This window comes from Leopardus geoffroyi, chromosome A1 (assembly GCF_018350155.1).
Source record: "Leopardus geoffroyi isolate Oge1 chromosome A1, O.geoffroyi_Oge1_pat1.0, whole genome shotgun sequence".
NCBI lineage: Eukaryota > Metazoa > Chordata > Mammalia > Carnivora > Felidae > Leopardus > Leopardus geoffroyi.
The window spans coordinates 102835668-102863015 of record NC_059326.1 but is presented as its reverse complement, the minus strand read 5'-3'; the positions used below and the strand labels follow the sequence as shown (position 1 = coordinate 102863015).

General features: G+C 39.7%; 2 long non-coding RNA genes across 2 annotated transcripts in view; one reads left to right on the top strand and one right to left on the bottom strand.

Annotated features, from left to right (window-relative positions):
- LOC123602839 overlaps window positions 1–27348 on the top strand; it is a 107835-nt gene that overhangs the window by 9860 nt on the left and 70627 nt on the right. The window lies entirely within an intron of this gene.
- Window positions 25548–27296, bottom strand: LOC123602850. The gene is made up of 3 exons (XR_006714617.1): window positions 27213–27296; window positions 26394–26784; window positions 25548–26128 (listed from the first exon to the last, which is right to left on the bottom strand). It is a non-coding gene; the product is annotated as an uncharacterized LOC123602850 (long non-coding RNA).

Sequence of the window (27348 nt, the reverse complement as noted above, 5' to 3'; positions counted from 1 at the left end):
TAATAACATTATAATTCCAGAAATAAACATTAATATATTAATATATTATATTATATTATATTATATTATATATTACATAATGCCATAAAATTCACATCTCAAATAAGTAGAAAAATGGTTATTCAATAAGTGGTCACAAGACAACTAGGTAACCACGTGGAAACATATTCAATTTCTACTTTGCACATTATACGAAAATAAATTCCAAATGGATCAAATATTTCAACATAAATAATGAAGCCAGAGAATTGCTAATAGCTTGGGAGAATTGTTGTTATAATCTGCACATACAGTAGGCTTTGTTAATATGCCATAAAACTAAGAACCAAAAAAATTTAAAAGGGATTAATTGGATAACGTAATAAGAGATTTGTACGTATCAAAGTACACCGTTCACAGACTAAACGACAAATAAACAAATAAGAAATAATGTCCAAACAGCATATCCCAAATTAAAAGCTAGTATTCTTAATTCATAGGGAGTGCCTAAAAATCTGTAAAACCAACACATTGAAAGAAAAATAGGGGAAAAAAAGGACAAAAACAAATGAAAATTAAAAACTCTCTTAAGCTGTCTCAGTCAATTAGGCCTCGAGCTCTTGGTTTCAGCTCAGGTCATGATCTCATGGTTCGTAAGGTCAGGTGCTGAGTCGGGCTCTGCATTCACAGCACGGAGCCTGCTTGGGATTCTTTCTCTCCTTCTCTCTCTGCCCCTCCCCTGCTCGCTCTCTCTCTCTCTCTCTCTCTCAAAACAAATAAATAAACTTTAAAAAAAGACTCTTTTTTTTTTTTAATTTTTTTTTCAACGTTTATTTATTTTTGGGACAGAGAGAGACAGAGCATGAACGGGGGAGGGGCAGAGAGAGAGGGAGACACAGAATCGGAAACAGGCTCCAGGCTCTGAGCCATCAGCCCAGAGCCTGACGCGGGGCTCGAACTCACGGACCGCGAGATCGTGACCTGGCTGAAGTCGGACGCTCAACCGACTGCGCCACCCAGGCGCCCCAAAAAAAGACTCTTAAAAACTTACACAATACTCAGCTTCGTTTGTAAAAAAAATAAAATCCACGTGCAAACTTTGAGACACCATTTTTTTTTTTTTTAATTCTCACTGTCAGGATTGTTTATACAATCTGGTGGTAAAGGCACAGGGGGGCAGACAGTCCTTCCTATTTAGGTTGATAAGACTGTAAGAGCAGTTCTGCTGCAAAGAATTTGGCTGTATCTATCCGAATAAAAAATTATATTTGATACAGCAATTCGACTTCTAGGTATTATTCTATAGATTAACCTACACATGTTCACAACAAACATTAAAAGATATTCATCACAGCATTGTTTGCTAGAAAAAAAAAGTACTGAAACAACCAAAAGGGGGTAAGAGGGCCTGGTCAAGTAAATTGTGTTACTTTGTTATATTTGAATACTGTGCAACCATCAAGAGGTATAAGCCCCCTCTCTGGGTAGTAATATGTACTGATAAAGGTATATTAAGTTAAAAAAAAAAAAAAAGAAAGATACAGAACACTGTGGGTAGCATGCTACAAATTCTTTTGAAAAGAGAAAAAACTACATATACATACGTGTTTAGGCACAGAAAACTTCTGGGAATATAGATATAAGACCCTGGAAACAGGGGCACCTGGGTGGCTCAGTCGGTTAAGCGTCCGACTTCGGCTTAGGTCATGATCTCGCGGTTCGTGAGTTCAAGCCCCGCGTGGGGCTCTGTGCTGACAGCTCAGAGCCTGGAGCCTGTTTCTGATTCTGTGTCTCCCACTCTCTCTCTCTGACCCTCCCCCGTTCATGCTGTGTCTCTCTCTGTCTCAAAAATAAATAAAAGTTTAAAAAAAAATTAAAAAAAAAAAGACCCTGGAAACAGTGACTATCTCTGTGGACAATATCTGAGTGCCTAAGGGACATGGGTAGAATAGACTTGTCTTTTCCCATTTACATTTTTACATTTTGAACTGCTCCCTTTCTCCAGTATTTCAAATATTGGGAATATTCCAAGAACAGTCCCTGCTCATTTTTGAGGGTGCCTCCTCCCACTCGTACTTCCCAAGTTACCGACTGGCTGCAGAGATGAGTAAGCTTTTCAAAGTACCAAAATATTCCCTCTACATACCCAGGGCCAAACCTAGGAAACTGAGATCATCCAATTTTACTGTCAGCCACATCACAGAGGTAATGGAAGAATGTGTAATAAGGGAAATTCCTATAAGACAGGAAGCAGAAAGAGAAAGACGTTCTGGGGCTTGGGGAAGAGCCAAGGAGAAGAGAATAAGGAGTAAGAGCGTGGTGGTGGGCTCAAAATCCCAAGAGGATGGGTAGGTAGAAACATCCAGATGCCATCTGGGAAATTCCAGGGTACTTCTCCTTGGTTTTTGTTGGTTTGGTTTCATTTCATTTGGTTTATTGGGCTGCGCCTGAGAAATTTTCATGCCTCATAGAGAGATTCCATGTTCATTACTACCTCAGCCAACCGGGGACGTATCTGAGCAAGTGGACTTAACATAGTAGCACCAGCTTTCCCTGGCCCATATGTGGCGTGTTCGGGACCCCCATCTCCCTTTATACTCTGATGGGAGGATGGAAAAGTAGAGAGTAGACTCATCAATGTGAAGAGGACTGAGGTTGGTGCCAAAGAGGGTAAAGGGATCTTAGGACCAGACTCAAGGCAGGGGCCGTGAACTCAGAAGCAGATGCCAGGGCCATGCCAAAGAGAGGCAACAGGACTAGTCACTTGTAGGGAGCACCAGCTCAGGATAATACCCAGCCCTAGACCTCATCATCCACTCTGCCATGGGGAGCGGTGGGGAGCCAGCAAACACGCTGTAACATAGACCTTCCTCCTGCTTCCGTGAGAACGCTTGCAAAGCCCAGCTTTTAAGCCTATTATTTTGCTGTGGCCTGAAAAGCGTATCTTGATACTCTATGCTGAACTCTGACTTGTGTGTTGTAGGTGGGATTTGTCTTCACTCTAAAGAAAAGAATGGCTTGATACAATGGATAGGGAGTCACAAGGCATGTGAAGATTGTAAAATACGCTGATTTATTACATCATACCTCTTGTATCAGTGTAATATTCGTTTATTTGTTTGCTGTAAATCACCTAAAGTTATGTTAGGCATAAGTAAATGTATGGATATATTCTGAATATAATATTATAAAAATCAATAACTTTTTGTCAAGAGCTAATAAATATTGCATACTTGCAAATGAGAGCTATCTTTTCTCCTCAATACTTATTTGATGGGCGGAAACTGCGTAGGAAACATCAATACTTGCTCTTTGTTGGGATCTGCTTCTCTCTGACCTTGAACATGCAGCCAAGACTCCAGTAGAATGTCCATTTTTAGCTTCAGTTGCTCTGAAAGCACTTATCGAAAGCAAGGGCAAAGTGTGTGTGTGTGTGTGTGTGTGTGTGTGTGTGTGTGTAAAAGTTATAAATCTAATAGTCACAAAAAAGTCTTCAACTAAAGCAGCAATCAACTATTTATAATGCTTTCAAATCTATTTCCAAAGATACTATGAATATTCTTGGAAGCCCCCAAAGTATTTCTTGACTTGTATATTCATCAAAGTGCTGGAAAATTACACAAGAGCAATCAGATAAGGCAGTTAATATGGCTGGCACCAATATGACTGCTTTACTCCTCCCTCTATGATTAATTACAACCAAATTGATGTTACCAGCAATGATTAATTTACATCTTAGGTGCAAAGTAAATGAAGTAAGCAAATTGGAATTGGCACTAACAATTTCTTAAGCCTCAGCAAAGCGCCCAAATCACGGTAAGCTATCCTGCTCAGAATAATTTCTCCCCCCAAAATGGTTAAAAAGCCAAGGTATAGACTTTAATTTTATATATGTATAATGTACATTTTCTTATATTTTCTGAAGCAAACTTTAAATATACATTAAAAAACTAACCTTAGATTCTATTTTTGGCTTGGATATACAGCATCCATATGCATGGTAAGACAAGTGTCTCCAGTCTCGTTTACTTGAAATAAGCACACAATGTTTTCTTCCATCCTGATCTTTTAGAGAACTTAGATTGGGTTACGTGCAGACACAAATCCACGCCTGGCCCAATTGTGTATCTTCAGTGTTCTCTTACTAAAACTGAAGAGAATTAAAACTATTTTATAAAGCCCTTAAGTGAAATAACGGCTGAGACGTCCTGGCACACAGCAGGCTTCTTGTAAGATGGCCCAGTACCGTGGCCAGTGTGTTCTCCCGAACAGAGTAGAGGCAGTCTGCTAGAAGCTTCCCACACCCTGCCAATGCACCTTCATATTTACTTGTAGATCCGAGTGCATAGGAGAATAAAACCCTAAGGGAGGCTGTTATTTCCTCCAAATAAATTGAGACAACAGTCAGGAAAATGTAGGTAAGATGACATCAGACTCAAGTGGCATTGAGATCAAAGCATGCAAATATATAATCTCTTTGCAGAGGGAGGATAAAGTTGCAATCAATCAAATATTCTGAGGAAACAGAAGAATAATTATTAGAGCCATTAAAATTCATCTAGGTGTAACGCATGATTTTGCTGTAAGAACCCTGGGAGAAATTGACTGAAGCATGGAGGGAGCAGAGAAGGCGCCAGAACGAGGCTCTCTTGTTTGTTTAAAATCAATAATATGTGTTCTCAGCCTGCAGAATTTACAAAATTCCCATGTCCTACCTTTTTTTGTTTGTTTGTTTCAAGCAACATTTCTTCCAAAGATAAACTTCCCAAAGCTTTGTGGTCTTCATTTCTTGGAGCACAGACCATATTTTAGTAATTTACTCTTTTCAACCTCGTAGCATAGTACCACCTGGCATGGCAGAGTTGCTTGATAGTTCTTTGTTTTATTCTTTAAGATTTGGAATTATTAGACAACTGATGGTTGTGAATAATGAATTTTTAAAAGGAGAATATGACAACTGTCTTTATCATTTTTAATTAACCTTTGACCAAATTTTTTCACTAAAAGTCACATGTACATCTGAATTAAGGGACATAAAATATTAATAATGTCTGTAATCTTTCTTTTAGGCACTTAAAATTCTTACTGGTTCTTTTCAGGTGGCATCTTTTGTGCATTTGAAAAGCCATATTTTGGGTGGGAGGGAGGGGAGGGTGGGTGATGGGTATTGAGGAGGGCACCTTTTGGGATGAGCACTGGGTGTTGTATGGAAACCAGTTTGACAATAAACTTCATATATTGAAAAAAAGCCATATTTTGATAATTTTAAAGAAAATTACTGGATAGGCTGTTAACCTTAGGTTTGATCCTAAAACATTTTTTGCAATGAGTGGGATTGCTTAGTGGAAAGGTGAGCAAAGGTAATAGAAAAGAGAATCACCCACAAAATGTGAAAACATGAGAACATTGAATATCTTATTATTTCACTGAAACAAATACATTCTGGGACAAGGATGGAATGATAATAAACCTGACCTTAATGTTTGTACTTTACATAGCAGCCCTTTTGTCTCTGTTTCTCCTTCCACATTTTGCCCATCTGAGGGGCTTTTCTATTTTTTTTAAGTTTACTCATTTTGAGAGAGAAAAAGAGAGAGCGAGAGACAGAACCCAAGTCGGGGAGGGGCAGAGAGAGAGGGAAGAGAGAGAATCTTAAGCAGGCTCCATACTGTCAGCCCAGAAACCGACGTGACGCTCAAACCCATGAGCAGTGAGATCATGACCTGACCCAAAATTGAGAGTCTAATGCTTAACCGATTGAGCCATCCAGGACCTTGAGGGGCTCTTCTAAATTGCCTCCCCCCTCACATATATTATGTTAGAGTCTTGAAACACTCTTTACCTTTTTGGAAACTTGTTGTTGTTGTTTTTTTAATTTAAAGCGAAAAATAAGAACTTTACTTCACTAGCTGGGCTATACCCTTATTTCAAAGGCTTGCTTCAGTTTAAGGAAAACCTTTCTGAACAAGATGGGTCTTGTTTCTTTTGTCTTAGACCAGTGAGGTTTGCTCCCAATTTAATGCCCTATATGACCACATAGGTGTGGCTCTGTCCTCAAGAAATACAAAGTTGAACAGGAGTTACTGAGTATCTTTAGGGGATTAAAAATCTGATAAGGAACATATACATATATATGTATATATGTGTATATATATGTATATATACATATATACATATGTAAATCTGATAAGGAACATATATATATGTATATATGTATATATGTATATATGTATATATACACATACATATATATATACATATATATATATATATACACATATGTATGTGTGTTGTGTATATATATATGTATATATGTATATATGTATATATGTATATATACACATACATATATATATACATATATATATATATACACATATGTATGTGTGTTGTGTATATGTATACATGAATATATATGCATATGTGTAGGTGTGTGTGTGTGTGTGTGTGTGTATGTGTGAATAGGAAGAAATAACAAGTCCCATGTTAGATGCACAAACAACGAATGGGTGCTTCGTGCCACTCAAATGGTAAACTGAATAATTCACAGATCCAGAAGTTTAAAATGTAGCTCCTAATCTGGTATTTAATTCTGAAATGGGTTGACAATATTCTTATTTATTATGTTTTTGTTATTTACACAGAGTGGTAGTTAATATGTTTTTAAGGATATCGAGAAAGAATTAAAAAGAGAAAATATTGCACAAGTCAAACACCATAAGTGAATGGGTACATCTTAGACCATTTAAGCAATGTATTTGAGGAGAGAGTGAGTTTGATGTTTTACATCTATTTTGTGGTCTGTCTGTCTGTCTGTATTTATGCAAAATAACCCTGTCTTCGAGTGTTTGATTTTTTTTGTAACTTACTCATATAATTTTGGGAAATAGGTGAAGCTGAAAATTAAGTCAACCAGCTAAAAATCTGTCTCCCTGTCCTTGGATACTAGTGTGATAACATTATCCTTAGATATGAAATTCGTTAAGTTTTAACAATTTTTACAATTCAGTGGTAGATGCTTTGTGTCGGAAAAAGATCAACGATCATAGTCTTATCAAAGCAGTGGGATTGACACTATTCTGTCCTTTAAATCTATCATAACATATGCATCACTTGTATTATTCCCAGGCCTACGTGAACATTTTTGCAGGTGTACCTGAGCTGTGTGACATTTTAAACCACCAAGCCTAGTGTGAACTTTCAGAGAAAATTTCCGTTCAGTTTACCAAAATATTCCCTACAATCAGAAAATAAAACTATGCATACACACAGGTTAATTTGCTCATTGTACCTAGTAACTTGCCAGTTATCTATAAAACTTCACACTGCTACATTATTTATAAATCTATACTGGTCGTTTCTTATAGGTCTAGGACCTGTTCTTTCTTCACTTGCAATTCATTTTTATATAATCAACCTATTTATGATCATAGAGTCAAATTAATCTTTTTTTTAATTTAACTGAGAGCCAGGATTTCGAAATAAGAAAAAAAGAAATGGTCTACTCTTTCCTTACTTCTCTTATTAATCTGCAAAAGGGTCTGTCTTTAGAATCCTGGGAAAGTGTCTTGTGATTGACTAGAAAGACTTGATGCTTAGGTTTCTGTGGTCCTAATTGCCCCTATCTAGCCTTTCACATGTAACAGTAAATTGGCCCCATTTCCACCCATTAATGATCCGCAAATGGATTTGACTTATTTCTTCCAAGTGTCTCATCAGTAGACAATTCTATTTTCCTTTGGTAATAAAAAACCAACTCCCTGTTCCTATGTAGTCCTAAGGCTTTTTGATCTCCCATCCAAAAAATGCTTTCATGGACAAGGTTTACCTTAAATACCAAACTCGAGTTTTTCTGCCTCAGAGACAAGGAATTCATCACAAAAGCATTCTGGGTACTAGACTTCTAAAGCAGAGTGACTTACTCATACATTCACTGACTTGCCACGTTCTTTTTCAACTCTTGCTCACAACTCTCATAGAGAGGGAATGCAAATTTCAGAAACCTTAGTGCTAGAAAAAAAAGCTTGACTGACTCTTCCCAGAACGCTTCTCAGAATAGGAAGTGATATAAATCCAGGTTTAGGGAAGCCATTTGGGGAGGAAACAAAGCTAGTCTTCAAAGAGGGAAAGGAGACTCAACTTCATAAGAGATATATGGTGGAGTCATTTTCCTGGGTAACTGACAGATTTTGTGCTTCAGAAATCTAGTGCCTCAGGAGGCTTAATTTTATTTATTTTCATTGGACTTAGTGAAAAGCCTTGTGGTATAACCCCTCTTCACTCAGGAGGAACCCTGTAAGCACCATACAATGTTTGTCTTCCAACATTCTTTTCCTTTTGGGGGAGAGAACACAGAAGCCATAATGATGTCTTGAGGGAACCCCAAGCACAGTCTATTCCTTAGCCTTAAGAAAAAGATCTCTGCGGGGCGCCTGGGTGGCGCAGTCGGTTAGGCGTCCGACTTCAGCCAGGTCACGATCTCGCGGTCCGTGAGTTCGAGCCCCGCGTCAGGCTCTGGGCTGATGGCTCAGAGCCTGGAGACTGTTTCCGATTCTGTGTCTCCCTCTCTCTCTGCCCCTCCCCCGTTCATGCTCTGTCTCTCTCTGTCCCAAAAATGAATAAACGTTGAAAAAAAAAAATAAAAAAAGAAAAAGATCTCTGCCCCTCTCATCTCTTCTGTCTTCACTCTGTCTTCAGTGGCACCAACCTACCCTTCCTACCCTCGGTCACCCTAGCCTAAGAGTTGAGGCTCTCTAAACAAACAAACAAACAAACCAGGAAGAGAATTGATTTCAGGCTCTTTCTGCTTTGACCATGCAACTCAACCATCCTAAGGGAAAGAAAGGCAAAAGTCCAGCTGTATTCTTGGAGAGTTGGCAAGGGAAAAACAGAGAAGACATGATGTGAATTAATATATGAACAAACTATATCACCTTGATAGTTTAAGTGTATATCTGTGACTTGCAAATAAAAAATTATTGACTAAGGAAAAGATTATTGAAAATAACAAATGGCTCTTATCACCATGTCATTATCAGAGCCAAGTCTGATGAATAAGGTGCTGTTCAAGATGGGTAATTCAGTTTGGGATCCAAAATGAGCTGTAACTATAGAGTAATTAAAATGACATTATTAATGGCTCACAAGCTGCCTCTTAAATCAATTCCAAACCATGGAAGAAAACTATATAGCTACCCAAAACTACTATGATCGACAGCTTTTATTTGCATATAAAATTGCTAGTGATGTATTTCTTCAGTTTTCAGTAATATCAATATGTCACAATTCATTATTTAACAAATATTTTGTGAATTCCAGTGTGCCAGGAACTGTTATAGGCATTAGGGATACTTTGGTGAATAAAACAAACAAATTAAAAAAAAAAAATCCTTGCCTGCATGAAGCTTATATTCTCTTCAGTGGAATACACAATGAACAAAATAAGCAAATTATGTATCATGTTGCATGATGATAAATGCTCTAAGGAAAAATAATTCAGAGGAAGGAGCAGGGTAGGAAGAGTGGGGACCGAGGATGAAGTTCTAAATATGGTGGTCAGAGGATACCTTACCAAGGTGACATTTGAGCAAAGACTTAAAAGAGATGAGGGTACAAACCATGAAAGAAGAGTGTTTTAGTAAGAGGTCAGTAAGAGTGAACACATGGCATATTTATGACCCCCCCCCCCAAAAAAAAGGCCAAGTGGCTGCTTTCAAGAGAACAAGACAGAGAATGGCAGGGAAGAAAGATAGAGAACTAACAAAGGATTGGTTCACATAAGCCCTTATGGACTATGGTAAGGATCTGGGCTTTCACTCTGTTGAGACAGGAAGCATTTGCAGGGTTTGGCATGCTCAGATTTGTGTGGTGTTTTTGTTAACGTTTATTTATTTTGAGAGAGAGAGAGAGAGAGAGAATGTGGTAGGGGCAGAGAGTGTGGGAGACACAGAATCAGAAGCAAGCTCCAGACTCTGAGCTGTCAGCCCAGAGCCCGTCGCAGGGCTCAAACTCACAAATAGCGAGATCATGACCTGAGCTGAAGTCGGATGCTCAACCAACTGGTGCCCGTGATTTGTGTTTTCATAGGATTATACAACCGCTATATTGAAAGTAAACTCAAGGATATGGGAGTAGAAATCAGGGAGACCAACTGGAAGTGTGGTGCTATCATCAACAGGAGGTGATAGTGCATTATACCAACATATTAGCAAGGACAGTGGTGGGAACTGGTCAAATTCGGGAAGACGTTAGAAGATAGAACCCAGCAGGATTTGCTGCCATATTGGATATGACATGGGATAGAAGGAAAGAAGCCACAGATGAGCGATGCAAAGGACCCAATAGGCCATTCAGAGTTGGGTAAATGTATAAATCAAGCATGTTTGCAGCAAGAAGTTGACATTTCAGTTCTGCTTGTCTTGTGTTTCCACGCTTCTTAGACAACAGACAGTCCTAGCCTAAAGATCAGGAGTCGCTTGCAAGCTGGAAATAAAATATTGGTAGCCATGATTCTAAAGAGTGTTAAGATTTTGTTTTAAGCTCCAGAAAGTTGATGCTAATTTATACAATTTTGTTTGGTAGCAGTACAAATAATTTCTGTCCAGCAGAAAACTATGGGCTTTTTTAACCCTATAAAACATTAATCTATTTTGTATATAATCCTGAAAGCTTGTCTTAACGTTCCGCACTGTAACTCTGACACTATTTGAGTTATCACAGTCCACGGGCTGAGGGCTCACAAGCCTTCCCTCACTTCAGACACCAGCTGCAAGCTCTGGGATTCCCAACTTATGACCAACTGGCTACAAACTTGGACGTTCCCATTCCATCCGTATGTATAATAATTTGCCAGAGCACTTCACAAAACTCAGGGTCGTATTGTATTTACAACCGCAGTTTTATCATAAGGAACATAAATCAGGACTAGCCAGATGAAGAAACACATGGGTTGTCCCAAATGTGAAACTTCCCTATCCTCAGGATGTGTTGTATGGACATATATCACTAACCAGAAAAGCTTCCCCAAGTTTTGGTTTTCAGAGTTTTTATTACGCAGACACGATTAATCGGAGCATTGGCCATAAACTCAGTTTCTAGCTGCCTCCCTGTCCCTGGAGGTCGGGCTGTTATCATCCAGCTCAAAGCCCCAGTGTTCAGGAATGGCCGGCCTCCATCTGAGAATTACCTAGGAGCCTAACTGGAGTCTCTTCACTAGCATAAACTCAGGTGTGGTTCCAGGGGCTCACCATCAGTAACAAAAGGCTCCCCTGTTGGGAGATTCCAAGCACTGAAAGCTTCCTCTCTGGACCCAGGACAAAAACCATACACATTCTTTATTTTACAACACATTCCTTTCCTAAATGGTCAGTAGCTCCTCAGGTGTTCTTTGAACCGGCTTTAGTATCTTCACTCCCTTGTTAATTAATGAGGGGAATAAAATATTAGATGTATGTGTTATAGATTTGCATGAAAGTCATGATTTTGCCTTTTCTGAAAATTAAACGTTAGCAGTGCTATTAAATGAATAACCACCAAGTAAATCAAGAAGGAAGGTTCGCCAGAGAACCCCTAAGCACTCCATGTAAAGGTTTAAAAGATAAAAAGTAATCCACAAAGGATTCATTGAAATGCCTAAAGACCCAAGAAGAAAACGGGCAGAGTGTGTTCTCCTAGAACCCAAGCAAAGAATTCAGTTAAAGGAGAAGAGTGTCAGCTATGCTCCATGTTGCTGATAAATCTTGTTAAATAAAGACAAACTTTATCATTGGATTTAGAGACTTAGTCGTCACTGGTAAGCTTGATAAGAGCATGTTTGAAAATGGTGAGACAAAAAGCATTTGGAGTGGTTTTAAGACAGTGATAGAACAATAGAATCTTATTCAACCCTCAAAAAGCAATGCAGTACAGATCCATGCTACAGTGTGGATGAGACTGGAAAACATTATGCTAAGTGGAAGAAATCAGACATAAAAAAAAAAAATCACGTTTTTTATGATTTCATTTACATGAAATATCCAAAATAGGTAAGTACAGAGAAACAGAAAGAACACCAATGGCTGGGGGATGGGGGGAAATGGGGAGCAACTTGTTAATGGGTTCAGGGTTTCCTTGGGGGCTGATGAAGTGTTTCTGGAACCAGACATAGGAGGTGGCTGCACAAATTCTGAATGTACTCAACACCACTGAATTGTGGGCCTTACAGTGGTGCACTTTGTTATGTAAATTTTGCCTTAATGAGAACAAGAGACAGAGAATGGGTGATGAGAAGTTGCAGGGAGTGAGTGTAGACACATCTTCTGTAAGAGACTTGCTGGGAAGGGAAACAAAAAAATAGGACTGCAGCGGGTAGCAAACGTGGGACCAAATGAAGCTTTTGTGTACATATATACATATATGTATGTATGGACAAAATATATTTTTTTATGGAAGAAGGCGGAATGTGTTTGTTAGTCGATGGAAATGCAAACCTGGCTTTAGGCACAAGTTTAACTGTAGATACACCTTTCCTGCTTCCGAAGAACACATTACAGATGCCAGCTAGCTTATAAAGACATTGTCCATCGTGAAGAAACATGGGCTGTAGAAGGGTTGATCTCAGGGGATGCCTGGGTGGCTCAGTCGGTTAAGCGTCCGACGTCAGCTCAGGTCATGATCTCACGGTTCCTGGGTTTGAGCCCCGCATCAACTCAGAGCCTGGAGCCTGCTCAGATTCTGTGTCTCACTCTCTCTCTCAAAAACAAACAAACATTTAAAAAAATTTCAAAAAAGTAAGAGCGATCTACTCTCCATACAGTTTGCTTTCATTTAAATGCCAAACAGAGAAACAAAAGCACAGCTTTCCCAATCCACTTACGTAATCCTGAACCAGATACTACGGGTATCTAACGCCAGCTCTGCCGCTATCTTGTTCTGTCTTCATGAAATCTTCTAAATCCTCACAACCGAAGTTTTCTCATCCGTAAAACGAAAGAATTGAACCAGATTGTCCCTGAGCGTCCTCTCCGTCCCAGAGCCCACTGATGGGCCCATACTCACGGATTTGTTTTGTTACGAGACCTAAGAATATCTTTACGATGTCTATACTCTCTCCACATTCATATCATTGGATCTCCTCAAACTTCCTTTAAAAAAAAAAATTCAAAGCTACGCTGATTTATAGCAGATTAAATGAACAGAACACACAAGATGAGCAAAGAACTTGAGATGAGCTAGATGCAATCAGAGACATCTGGGTGAATTTAACACCACAGCTTTACAACATCTGGGTGATGTTAGTACTCCAGTTCTGGAAATCATACATTCCGAAATCTGACATTACTTTGGATGAGCAACTTGTATCCTTAAGCTGCAGATGCCTCGTTTTGGCAAGAAAACCTGATAAGCCCAGGAAAGTGCACAGAAGAAAATAAACATCCGAACATTTTTAGCCTGCGGTGATGGACTATCGTAAGCCAAAAAGTTGAAATCTAAATATAAATAATGTGTTTTTTATTTATAGACCACAGGTATTTGCAAACCCACTGACACATCAAACTCACTGTGCCTGAACCCAAAACATTGGATCTCCCACGATCCCATCCCATGTGATTCACCAGTTTTCAGTGTTGCTCTCGCCAGCAGCCAGGTTCAAAACGTAGGAATCACTTTTGAGCCTCTTCTTCTTTGGGCCCCTTTTGTACCTCTAATCATTTGCTGAGGCCTGTCGATTTATATGTGTGTCTTGTTCCGGGCCCCCATTTCTCCTCATTTTTCTCCAAGATCACCACTGATTTCACGTTACCTGGGCCCCAGACCCTGAAAGGCTTTCCCAGCAATTCCCTCTGCTCCTCACATTCCAACTCACGTCCCGTAGCCAGTTAGCCTTTGAGGAGGCAAGACCAACCCTTCTTAGGCTGGGCTCAGAAAGCCCCGATATTGGCCCCAGTGAGATTCAGGCCACAAGCTGAATGGACAACCAATGCCCAGGGGTGGAAGACAAGTTCTTGCAATGTGGCCCCATCCTTATTTCTAGCACGAACGAGCAGCTTAACCTCCTGCCAGTGAGACTACTCATATCTCAGCGTATTTGATGGTAACAGTTCTTCAAACATATGTTCTTTTTCACATGTCAGTGTGTTTACTTATCGAGGAAGAAGCATCCTTAGTCCCGCACAAAGTTAGGATTGCTCCAGCAGAAATGAAAAGAAAGTCTCAGCTCAGTTTTGAAGTCAAAGCTGGGTCAAGAGAAGGCCACAGAGTGTGGAGATGTAGAATGGGAAGGTCTGGCAGGTCCTTGCCGGGACCTCGGCACACGGGACCAACACGACATGACTCTGTCCACCTAAATCCCTACTACTCACAGGGTAAATGAAACTGAAGAGCGGGACTCCTTTTAGGCAACAAGTTGTTAGAAGTAAGAATAAGGTAAGGCCCCTGAGCAGACCAGTAAGATCAACAAATAGCAGCTCTAGAAAGAGAAGGTAGCAAAACTGCCTCTTAGGGAAGTAGGTTTGTTACCTGTGGGTGTATGGTATTACTCTGTGGGATCTGCTCTAGAGAATCTCTATGAAATTCCATATTGGCAATTAATGCCTTTGGAGGATTCTGGCTTTTTAAAAAGCATTTGTGTAGGTACTAAAGGCAGCATTGATGTTGTCACACAGAGACATCAGCTATATTCTTTTTGGACAATGATAGGATTGATTGGGTTGCTGGAATTTATTCTTGAAAGAAAGGAAATGGCAGACTTCTAGAAGATCCTGTTGGGTACTTATATTCGTATATAATTTGATGTTTCATTGTTTAGTGTTGCTTTGTAAATTCACTGCGAAAATGACCAATTCTGAGTGAAATGCTGCGATTTGATAAACGTTAACTGTTTGAAACATTAAAAAAAAAAGTTGTTCGTCTTCATCTCTTTAGTCAACTGGCTAAAAAGCCCTGAGTTGTTCAAATGTGGATAAAATATATTAGAGGGGAGCAGTGAGACCCTTACACGAGACCAGAAAGATAAAGCATATCATTCGTAAAATGTTATCATTTTAAGGATTTTTATACCATTAGTTGAATCATTGTTAAAACTCTTAAAATAACAAAAGAGTATAGATCAAAAGCCGCAAAAATTGGTGGTATTCAGCAAACTGGCTCCAGTCCTATTGGCTTGTTACTAATAATTTGAAACAATTGAGCTAACCCAAGAGATAATTTCTTGAAAAATTGAGCTAACCCAAGAAATAATTTCTTAAAAAATTGTGAGATCTGCATTGCGCTCTTGACTCCTACTACCAGCATAATACTTACTAAATGAAAGTTTAAGGGCGCCTGGGTGGCTCAGTCGGTTGAGCGTCCAACTTCAGCTCAGGTCATGATCTCGCGGTCCGTGAGTTCGAGCCCCGCGTCGGACCTCTGTGCTGACAGCTCGGAGCCCGGAGCCTGTTTCAGATTCTGTCTCTCTCTCTATCTCTGACCCTCCCCTGTTCATGCTCTGTCTCTCTTTGTCTCAAAAATAAACATTAAAAAAAATTTTTTTTTAATAAATAAATAAATAAATAAATAATAAAAAAATAAATGAAGGTTTAAAAATATATTCGATCCTTAAGCTCCAAGCATTAGCTTGGACATTATTGGCCTCATCTGATCAACAGAGAGCAAGAGGGGGCACTGGGGGTCCCTCTGAAGGGGCAAAGCTCATGAGCAGTCGTGCCAGAAATGTGAACACAGGTCTCCTGATCCAGTCCCAGGTGGGAATGATCAGATTTGCTTATCTAGGAGAATGAAATTAATCAAATAATTTCTTTCTTGTCACTATCTTTATATGGAGAGCCAAGAAGACAAAACTTGAGCGAGAGATTTTTCCAGAGATTTCTATTTTCATTGTAATCCAGTAAATGATAAAATATCTGTAAGAATTACTGACCATGTCAAGGCTGCTGACAAGCTAACATGACAAGCAGTATCATTCAGGATCGTTTGGTGGTGGGGTATTTTTTTTTCTTAGTTCGAAATTGTGATGATAAGATGGATAAGGTCATTTAAAGATGGTGACATGTGGTATCCATTAACAAATGCTGGGTCGTATTTAAAACATGCTGAGAGCAGCACAGAGGCAGGGACAAAATGTTCTTCGTTTTTCAAGACTAATATCTCTTCCACTGTATAGATTTCCATCAACTGGTTCTATTAGGTAAATTACATCTGACCTTTATATCCCAGTAAAGGTAAATGTAATTTAAGAGTTTATGAGCGTGAGAGTAGGGAAAATGGAGAGAGTCCACTGTGCAAAGGAGGGATTATTAAATAATGATGCAGAAGGCGTCAAATAGATGCCCCCTATATGTACTTCTGGTGATTTCCACTGGGGCAGCCCAACGGGTTAAGAGTTTTGTTGTTTGTTGTTCTGCTTGATTTTTCCTTTTTGCATCTGAAAACTGGAACCTAACTCCTTTCTCTGGCTCAAGTTGTCCTTAGGGAATCATCCATTTTTCCAAACAATATGTACTGATAACAGCACAAAAGTCAGCAACGGTGTGGTGGGACATGTGTTCTCATACACCGTACTGTACGTGTCCACACAGGTTTCAGGAGGAAAGTTTGCTTTTTTTTTTTTCGACGTCCTTCAAAATATTCATAAACTTCATCAGAGTCTTTCTACTTTTAAGAATTTACCCAGTAGAGGGGCGCCTGGGTGGATCAGTCAGTTAAGCATCCAGCTTCAGCTCAGGTCATGATTTCATGGTTCATGGATTGGAGCCCCATGTCGGGCTCTATGCTGACAGCTCAGAGCCTGGAACCTGCTTCAGATTCTGTGTCTCCTTCTCTCTCTGCCCCTCTTCAGCTCATGCTGTATCTCTCCCTGTCTCTTAAAAATTAAAAAAAAACATTAAAATTTTTTTATTTTTTTAAATAAAAAAAAAAGAATTTACCCAATAGAAATAAGAGATGTACACTATGACTGCTATATAATAATATAATACTTCTTATAATAACAATTGGAAACAGTTAATGTCCCATAACAGGAGGATAAATTATGATAGACCTTTCTAATGGAATAAAATATAGCCATTACAGTCAGGTTTTCCAGAATGCTCCCACTTTACACAAGATATATATCTGGACTGAGAGAGCGAGAAGGAGTCTAAGATAGTCTCTCGAAAGTTAGCAGGTCTAGATGAATGATGGCTCTGTGGATGATTTTCTAAACATTTCAAAATGAATATATATAATTATTATACTTCATATAAGAGCAATAGTTTTCAAATCATCTTTAGAGAATGAAATTTATTATTTTACTTATGCTTATTATACATATACATGCTTTGATATGAAAACATGGGGCGCCTGGGTGGCTCAGTCAGTTAAGCGTCCGACTTCAGCTTAGGTCATGATCTCATGGTTCGTGAGTTTGAGCCCCGCATCGGGCTCTGTGCTGACAGCTTAGAGTCTGGAGCCTGCCTCGAATTCTGTGTCTCCCTCTCTCTCTGTTCCTCCCCCACTCATGCTGTCTCTCTCTCTTCTTCAAAAATAAATAAAAACATAAAAAAATTAAAAAAAAAAAAAGAAAACAGTGACTGAAAAGCAAAATGTGAGCAGCGTCTGTAGAAAACTATTATTGGTAATATTTACTGCTTCATATTTTTCTACATTTTCAAAAATTCCTAGAACTATTTTTAATCAAGCTGATATGTACATATAGAAAGAAATCAAATAGTACCCCAAAAACTTAACCATATCTCTGTTTTGTGCTTTTGATATTTACTCCACATCTCTAAATAATAGGCTCATACCTCTTGTGGTAGCCAGCTCCCAAGATGGCTGCCAATGATCCTCACTTGCTGACATTCATGCTCTTGTGAGGTCCACTTCTAGAAAGAATAAGCTATGTGACTAATAGGATATTGCAAAAGTGGCAACATGTGATTTCTGGGGCTAGGTAATACGGCTGACCCTTGAACAACGGTGGAGATTAGAGGCTTCCTGCATAGAAGAAAACCCACATATAATTTTTGACTCCTCCAAAACTTACTGCTAATAGCCTGCTGTTGACCAGAAATCTTCCCAATTACGTAAATAGTTGATTACCTTATATTCGGTATGTTACATGTATTCTAGGGACAAGAAAAGGCTATTAGGAAAATCATAAGGAAGAGAAAATACGTTTACAGTACTGTACTGTATTTATCAAAATTTTTAAAATCTGCAACGGAGCCTGGGTGGCTCAGTTGTTTGAGTGTCTGACTTTGGCTCAGGTCATGATCTAACGGTCCATGGGTGGTTTGAGCCCCGCATCGGGCTCTGTGCTGACAGCTCAGAGCCTGGAGCCTACTTCGGAATCTGTGTCTCCCTCTCTCTCTCTGCCTCTCCCTGCCTTGTGCTCTCTCTTTCTCTCAAAAATAAACAGTAAAATAAACAAATCCACGTATAAGTTGACCCACAGAGTTCAAACCTGTGTTGTTCAGGGGTCAACTTTTATTGGTTTCTTGGATCACTCGGAGGAAGCAGCTTCTCTATCATGAGGACACTATAGTAGCCCGGTGGAGAGAAGGGAGGCCTCCTGCCATCTTGAGAGTGAATTTTAGCCCCACTCAAGCCTTAGAATGATGGCAACCTCATGAGAAACGGACCAGGACTCCCCAGCCAACCTGCTCAAATTCAGGGTGGGCAGAGGTAATCAGTGTTTATTGTTTTAAACGTCTGAGTTACGGGGGAAATGTTTATGCAGCCATAAGTAATAAATACCATTCCATTTCCTACTTTGTGAACTTTGAACATTTTCTTTGAATGTTCTACCATGACAGATGACAATTAGCTCACTTTCACATCCCCTATCTGCAATCCCCTCCTCCTCTTTTCCCCAATTTTTGGTCATTGTGTCCTGTGGTAGGTGAGGGGATTCTATCCATTATAGCTGAGAATATAAATGATACGCCTAAAACTCTGTATCCCTTCCCATCAAACTGCAAGGGCACGTCTTAATCTCAACGTATAAGCGCAGGTTCTGTAACTCTCCGCGCCTCCCTTGTATACCCATCCACTATCTTTTGTCAGCTATACCATTGCTTTAAGGTCATAATACCTGATGACTTTTAGGCTCTGTTCCACGTTGCAAGCAGTTCCTCCATGCTCTGTTAATAGGTTGATATTGATGTTGGAAAATATGGCTAGTATATGACAATGAAAACGTATTTTTCTCCAGAAAAGCCCTGTTGTATGGTAAGATTCTGTTTCTGCTTCTGATCCAGTGTGATGAATTGTAGGGGGTCTGAAGGAACATGCTTCTGTGATGAGGTCAAACGGATCCTTTTTTTTTTAGATTCCATCAGTATCTCAAAATCATGCCGTATCTCAGTTTGCATCACATTTGGCCACGTCTTTCCTTGACAACGTTTTCCCTCCATCGGTATTGTCATACCCCTTCCTCATTATTTTCAGTAAGACATTCTAGTTTTTTGCAGCAATTGAGTGAACCCATTTCATTCTTCCTGGTGTCAGTCTTGGAGTCCACCTTGTACTAGTTAGGACTCACTGTTTTCCATGCTCCCCAGCTAACATTCTGGCATTTCTTTCCCTTGTATGCATAGGCTAATTCCACCATTTTTTTTTATTTAATGCCTTCCTATTACTTAGGGGTTTTCCTCCTCTTTTCTTTTCAAACTTCACAGGACTTTTTTCTTCTTTAAACTTTTAGAGTCTTGCCACTAGGTTGGTTTACCAAAATTCCATGACCCAGTGTCTAGATCATATGGCCACACTTGACTCCATTTAAAATGAAGAGTCTCGTCTTTTTGGTACAATAATAAATTTTCTTCCATTGTGTTTTGTAATTTTCTCTTGGCCTTTTTTCCATGTTCTCTAATACTCGAATACGGAACCTAAGTTTAGTTTCAAGGTCTCACCTCTTCTTTCATGTTTTCTTTCTCCCTTAATTTTGCTCTTCCCTCAACTCTGTCTTTTATAATTTGTAAATAAATCATTTGTAATGTTCTCAGCTTGAATTTGCTATTGTGTGTCCCACTATGTAGTGAGATGTGAAATTGACAAGCTCATTACATCACAGTACAAGGTACAATTTCAAACTGAAAATCAGCAACCAGTGGGGCACCCAGATGGCTCAGTCTTTTAAGCGTCCGACTTCAGCTCAGGTCATGATCTTACAGTTCGTGAGTTCAAGCCCCATATTGGGCTCTGTGCTGACAGCTCAGAGCCTGGAGCCTGCCTCGGATTCTGTGTCTCCCTAGCTCTCGGCCCCTCCCCCACTTGCACTCTGTCTGTCTGTCTCTCTCACATACACTCTCTCTCTCTCTCTCTCAAAAATGAATAAACGTTTTGGGGCGCCTGGGTGGCTCAGTCGGTTGAGCTTCCGACTTCGGCTCAGGTCATGATCTCACGGTCTGTGAGTTCGAGCCCCACGTCGGGCTCTGTGCTGACGGCTCAGAGCCTGGAGCCTGCTTCGGATTCTGTGTCTCCCTCTCTCTCTGACCCTCCCCCGTTCATGCTCTGTCTCTCTCTGTCTCAAAAATAAATAAACATTTAAAAAAAATAAATATTATAAAAAAAATGAATAAACATTTAAAAAAAATTTTGTAGTAAAAAAAAAAAAAAAAGAAAATCAGACATCAGCATTCACTGACCATCGTCTATGCCAGGAAATCTCTGTCTTGGTCCCTCAAGTCAGGTGCCTTTCTCAAGTCCAGTAAGATGGGACAGAGATCGTGTGGTGGGTCACATGCTGAGAACAGGAACACTATGTGTAGGCACATCCTAGGTTTCCATCGGTGAACAAAAGACTAAAGGCTGAAAATACCCCCAAGGGACCCTTTTTCCCAATCTTCTCTTATCTGAATGTAGTTTTCTCCCTGTTCTCTTTCTCTCCAGAGGAACTTCCCTGTTACTTAGATACGCAGAGCAGTTGCAATCCCCTTGTTCCAACCCTCTCATTCAGGACCATTCTCTAAGCTTTGCTTTTTGTAACTCAAACATAAATCTGTAATTTATCAACCATTCAACAGACCTTAACACCCAACTGCTCCATGTGCCCACATGTTTCTGTTCTGGAAACCAGAGATTTCCAGGGGGGAAAAAAGGCAAAATGCCTACCCTCATGGGGCGTGCAATCTAGCAGGAGAAACAAAGAATATGTAAAGTAAGTAAATAGGTAGTATTATGGTGAAAAGGTAAGCAGGGAAGAGAGAGGAAATGGGGTTTGCAATTTTTTTTTAAATCCCAGTATAATTAACATATAGTTTTATATTAGTTTCAGGTATACAATATAGTAATCCAGCAATTGTATGATTACTAAATGCTAATCACATGAATATATTCTTAACCCCCGTCATTCATTTCGCCTATCCCCCCACAACCTTCCCTCTGGTAACCATCAGTTTCTTCTCTATAGCTAAAAGTCCACTTAAAAAAATAAATAAAATAAAACTCTATTTTTTTATTTGTCTCTGTTTTCTTTGTTTATTCATTTTTTTCTCAAATTCCACATAGGAGTGAAATCATGGCATTTTTCTTTCTCTGACTTATTTCACTTAGCATTATATCCTCTAGATCCATCTACGTTGCAAATGGCAAAGTTTAATTTTATGGCTGAGTAATATTCCATTGTGTGTGTGTGTGTGTGTGTGTGTGTGTGTGTGTGTACCACCTATTCTTTACCCATTCATCTATCGATGGACACAGGCTGCCTCCATAAGATGAGTATTATAAATAATGCTGCAACAAGCATGGGGATGTGTATATCCCTTCAAGTTAGCATTGTAGTTGTATTTTTTGGGTAAGTACCCAGTAGTAGAATTACTTGACTATACAGTAATTCTGTTTTTAATTTTTAAGGAGCCTCCATATTGTTTGCTACAGTGGCTGTACCAGTTTACATTCCTACCAACAGCACATGAGGGTCCCTTTTTCTCCACATCCTCACCAACTCTTGTTGTTTCTTGAGTTTTTGATTTTAATCATTCTGACAGGTGTGAGCTGATATCTCATTGTCATTTTGATTTGCATGTCCCTGATGAGTGATGTTGAGCATCTTTCCATGCATCTCTTGGCCATCTGTGTCTTCTTTGAGATGCCTATTCATGTCTGTTGACCATTTTTAATTGGATTACTTTTTTTTATGTTGGGTTGTAGAAGTTCTTTATATATTTTGGATACTAACCCCTTATCAGATCTATCATTCGCAAACATCTTCTCCCATGCAATAGGTTGTCTTTTAGTTTTGTTGATTGTTTCCTTTGCTGTGCAGAAGCTTTTTGTTTTGATATGGTCCCCATAGTTTATTTTTCCATTTGTTTCTCTTGCCTCAGGAGACGTATACAGAAAAATGTTGCTATGGCCAATGTCAGATAAATTACTGCCTATGCTCTCGTCTAGGATTTATATAGTTTCAGATCTCACATTTAGGTCTTTAATCCATTTTGAGTTTATTTTGTGTTTGGTATAAGAAAGTTGTCCAGTTTGATTCTTTTGCACGTTGCTTACCAGTTTTCCCACCGCCATTTGTTGAAGAGACTGTCTTCTTCCATTGCATATTCTTGCCTCCCTTGTCACAGATTAGTTGACCATATAATTGTGGGTTTATCTCTAGGCTTTCTATTCTATGTGTCTATTTTTGTGCCAGTATTATACTTTTTTGATTACTACAGCTTTGTGGTATATCTTGACATTGAGCATTGTGATACTCCCGGTTTTGTTCTTCTTTTTCAAGATTGCTTTGGCTATTTGAGTCTTTTGTGGTTCTCTATAAATTTTAGGATGTTTTTTTCTAGTTCTGTGAAAAATGCTGTTGCTATTGTGATAGGGATTGTCTTAAATCTATAGATTGCTTTGGGTTGTATAGACATTTTAACAATATTTGTTCTCCCAGTTCATGAGCGTGGAATATCTTTCCAAACAAATATCTTTGTGTCATCTTCAATTTCTTTCATTAATATTTTATAGTTTTTAGAGTACAGGTCTTTCGCCTCCTTGCTTAAGTTTATTTTTAGGCATTTTATTATTTTTGGTACAATTGTAAATGGAATTGTTTTCTTAATTTCTCTTTCTGCTACTTCATTATTAATGTATAGAAATGCAACACATTTCTGTATATTGAGTTTTTATTCTGTGACCTTATTGAATTAATTTATTAATTTTGGTAGTTTTTTGGTAGTCTTTAGGGTTTTATATATGTATCATGTCATCTACAAATAGTGAAAGCTTTACTTCTTCCTTACCAATTTAGATGCTTTTTATTACTTTTTCTTGTCTGATTGTTATGGCATGGACTTCCAGTACTCTATTGAATGGGTTTGAAATTTTTAATAGAGGAATCAAGAAAAATCTCAATGAGAAAGAGACTATAGAGCAAAGGCCCCCAAAATATCAAACTAGATAATTAAACTTTACATTTTTGGCTTCTAATCATCTACCCAGATGACTGTGGTCCAATTTAAGCAAGTATTTTAAGAATTGTAAAGGGTATGTCATGATCAAAAGTCCTTACGGTGGTAAACAGAATCACAAAACAACTGGCCATCCCAGGCCCTCTTGGGGGTATCAAGTCAAGTACAATTTTTGTAGAAAAGAGTGGGAGTGCATGTTTTGATGACCACACGTACTTTTATGAGGATCTTCTGTCCTCTCTTTCTCAAGCTTCTGTTGAATCATAGCACCTAGCCTCTTTGCTTTCTTATAATCAACTCAATTTTCAGATGAGTTAAAAACACACAAAACTATACTTTCTGCAACATTAAGTCATAGAAAAGAGCCATGTATGTGACTATACACTAAACACAAGTCAAAGTCATGGGATTCTTTTTTAATGTAACTTTTCACTCCATATGTGAGAATACTGAACTGTAAGGTAAACTGTGATCTGTGGGTGATTACCGTGTGTCCGTGTAGGTTCACCGTTTGTAACAAGTGTATCCCTCTGAGGGTGGATGCTGATAATGGAGGAGGCTAAGCAGGTCAGGGGCAGGCAAGACACGGGAAATAGCTATACCTTCCCCTCCGTTTTTCTGTGAACCTCATGCTGCTCTGAAACAATAAAATCTTGATTTAAAAGAAATGAATGGAACGGAGGCAAAAAGATCCATTCATTCAATTCTCTGTGTGTTAGCTACACCCTAATTTGTGGGGAACGGTCCTTTGTAAGACCATCGATTTGAAGGAGCTCCGCGTGTTTACCTGCTTCGAGTTGAAAACTGTTTTCTACTACAGGAGTCTCATATAGAACACGCCCATATGCCCCTGCTCCACCAGGATGCGGTATCTATCTTGATGATGGTACTCACCACTTTTGATAGGAATCGCACACATACTCGCCTGCTTACCTAACAGCGGTGAGATCGTCTAAGGAACTAAATCTCAGGCTTTGCACGGTACCCAGCCACTAATTGGTCCTTACTGAATGTTGCCTGCCTGGTATTGTTCCCAGTTGAACTCTTCACAAGAACCATACCGTCCGCTACCGTTTGTTGAGCATCTACTATCCTGGCATCATTATCTGTAATCTTCATGGCAACCGGAATTAGGTCCTGTGCCAATGGTACAGATGACAAAACCGAGGCTTGGTAGATTTAAGTACTTCGTCTAAGTGTCCGCCATCGGCAGAATGGAAAGACGAGGAACCTGCCCCGGGCCGTTATGACCCGAAACTACCATTTTGGTTACGTCCTCGGCGTCTCTTGAAGATAACTCGATGAGACATCTCAGGGGGAACAAGGAAGAGAGAAGCCATTTTCCTCTCCTTCTGGTTCCTAGCAAGGCCAAAAGAACATATTTGGGACACCTAACACACAGTCATTTGTCTGGTAGGATTTGTCTGCCCCCACATCTCTGTCTTTGTGAACTGTGATGCATCAGAGACACAGCGGCCACTGCCCTTTTATCTCTATGCCAGCCACATTTAGAAAGAGGTGAAATTGAAGTAGAACGAGGTTAAATGGGTTCTCATAATAGAATCCACTATCTCTTACTATTAGAGCACTTGAAAGCCCCTAGTCTTCCTCTATTTCCCTTTTAGAGAATTAAAAAAAAAAAAAAAAAAGCAAGCAAACCACACAGTTAGGATGAGATGATGAGAAGGATGTATAAAGGAGCTATTTGGCCATCTTGCAGGCCCTCATGCGCTCGTATTTACAGACGTCTCACCAAGAGAGCGTGTCCTGCGGAACGTGTAGGAATTGGGGATGTTGAATGTTTGGCTAAGTCTTGGCCGCTCCTAGCTGTGTTCTGAGTTTGACCGGGGCAGGTCTGACAGAGTGCTGACGTGTGGTTTCCCCTACTTTGTTCAGGCTCTGGCATGTTATCTCTCAGCTAGCAGAACGACGTTATGGTTTATTTGGCTTGGGGTGCATAAGGGCCTGAGTTACGTAAGGCTATTAAATCACAACCTGCCGAGGTGTCTTTGGAAGGCTGTTAGCCGCGTTCATTCTGGGCAAATACAATTAAGGTCCTGGCTATTATTTACAGCAAATACCAGTGAAAATAACCTCAGGTTCCTGGGTTGATTAACACTGACGCTGAGGGGAAGGGGGAGGATCAGCATGAACGTGGTCGGTGTCGTAGCTTGCACTGATTAAAACCCTCCTTGTCATATTCTATATCGCTGTACTGTAGTTATAGTAAATGTTCCTTGTAATGCATTTTCAAGTACAAAAATTGCTTCAGAAAAGAGCATTTAGAAAACTAATTCTATTGAAACCAATGAAGTGTTGACACATTGCCTGATGCAGATTTGTTTAAAGAGGCTTGTTTCAAGTTATAAAAGTACAGTCCTAGAGGCAAAAAATCAGAGAGTCCTCAGTCTAGCGACGGAGAGAACAGTAGAGCAGTATGTTCAGCCAGCACCCCCTCATTAATCCTTTCCCGTAATTCTATCCTAGTCACCTTCCCCCTTGCCTGACTCTATAGAATTTCAAACCCGCTGCCAGCCCAGGAACTCGCTCAGAAGCCATTCATTACCCAGGCAAGGCATTTATAATGTTTGCTGATGTGTCGGTGAATAGGAACACAGTGTAAATCTGGACTGAAGGGTGCTCTCTTTGTCATCTAAATTGCTCCTATGCAATGTGTTCCACAAGCGTTAGAAATCACCGGGGGTTTTGACACGCTCATCTTTTCTGAACGTAGCATTTCCCTTGGCCCAACCTTGGGAAGAGAAAAGGATGCAGACTGTTTCCAGCTGAAAAGAGAGATAGGGCGTTAAGTAAAGAGCTTATTATTTACCTCAAACTAGGCCACTGGCTCCCACAGAAACCCTTCAATGCCTGCAGCCCCCGCTAAAATCGGACTTGACGGTGGGCATCTCTGGCATCCTAAACAGGCCCCTAATGTAACCTAATTAAGTAGTTTGGGGACGAGAGAGTGTCAGTGAAGGAAGGGAGTGGTCCAGCAAAGAGAGCTGTTCCAGTCTTTATGTGAAAAACTGTGCCTAGGGAAAGACATACCACTTTCATTGTTGAGTAGTGGTTTCAGATTTCAAAGCTGCTTTGCCCTGCGATGATATTTAGGGATGTCTACCAAGAAACGTGTGGACACGGGGTTTCTGGCAGCATAGAGGCTGGCACTCCTTCTTTTGCTCACTTGGGCGGCGAATTCGTCAGATTTGTTATGGCTACTTGTATCCATGGTCGTCTGTCTGGAAACCTGAGTGAGTCACTGTTTCTCCAGATTCTATTTCTGCTATCACCAGGACATTCCACAGATGTTAGTTTTTTGTTTGTTTCTTTTTTAATGGAGGTGAAATTTATATAACATAACATCAATCTTCCAGCGGCGTTTGGTACCTCCACAGCGCTGTGTAACTGCCTCTATCTGGTACCAAAACATTCTCATCACCTTAAAAAGAAAATTGCATGCCCTTGACGCAGCTATTCCCCTATCCCTTCCTCTTCCTCATCCCTGGTAGCCAATATTCTGCATTCTGTCTCTATGGGTTTACCTATTCTGGATATTTCTGGGAAATGAAACCATGTAAGATGAGGCCTTCTATGTCTGGCTCCTTTCACTTAGTGACAGGTTTTCAAGATTCATATACATTGTATCACTGCTTTTTATAGCTGAATAATGCTCCACTGAATGGACATACCACAGTTGTCCATTTATACATTAATGGACGTTTGGGATGTTTCCACATTTTGGCTGTTGTGAATAGTGCTGCTGTAGACATGTGAGTGCATGTATGTGTTCAGTACCTGCTTTTGATTCTTTGGGGGGTATATACTTAGAGGTAGAATTGCTAGCTTATATGGCAATTCTACACTTACCATTTTAAGGAAACTCCAGACTGTTTTCCACAGCACAGCTTCATGTTACATTCCCATCGGCCATGTGCATGGCTTCTAATTTTCAAGCCTTTCCTACCACCTATGGTCTTCTCTTCCTGCCAACATGCCGATCATA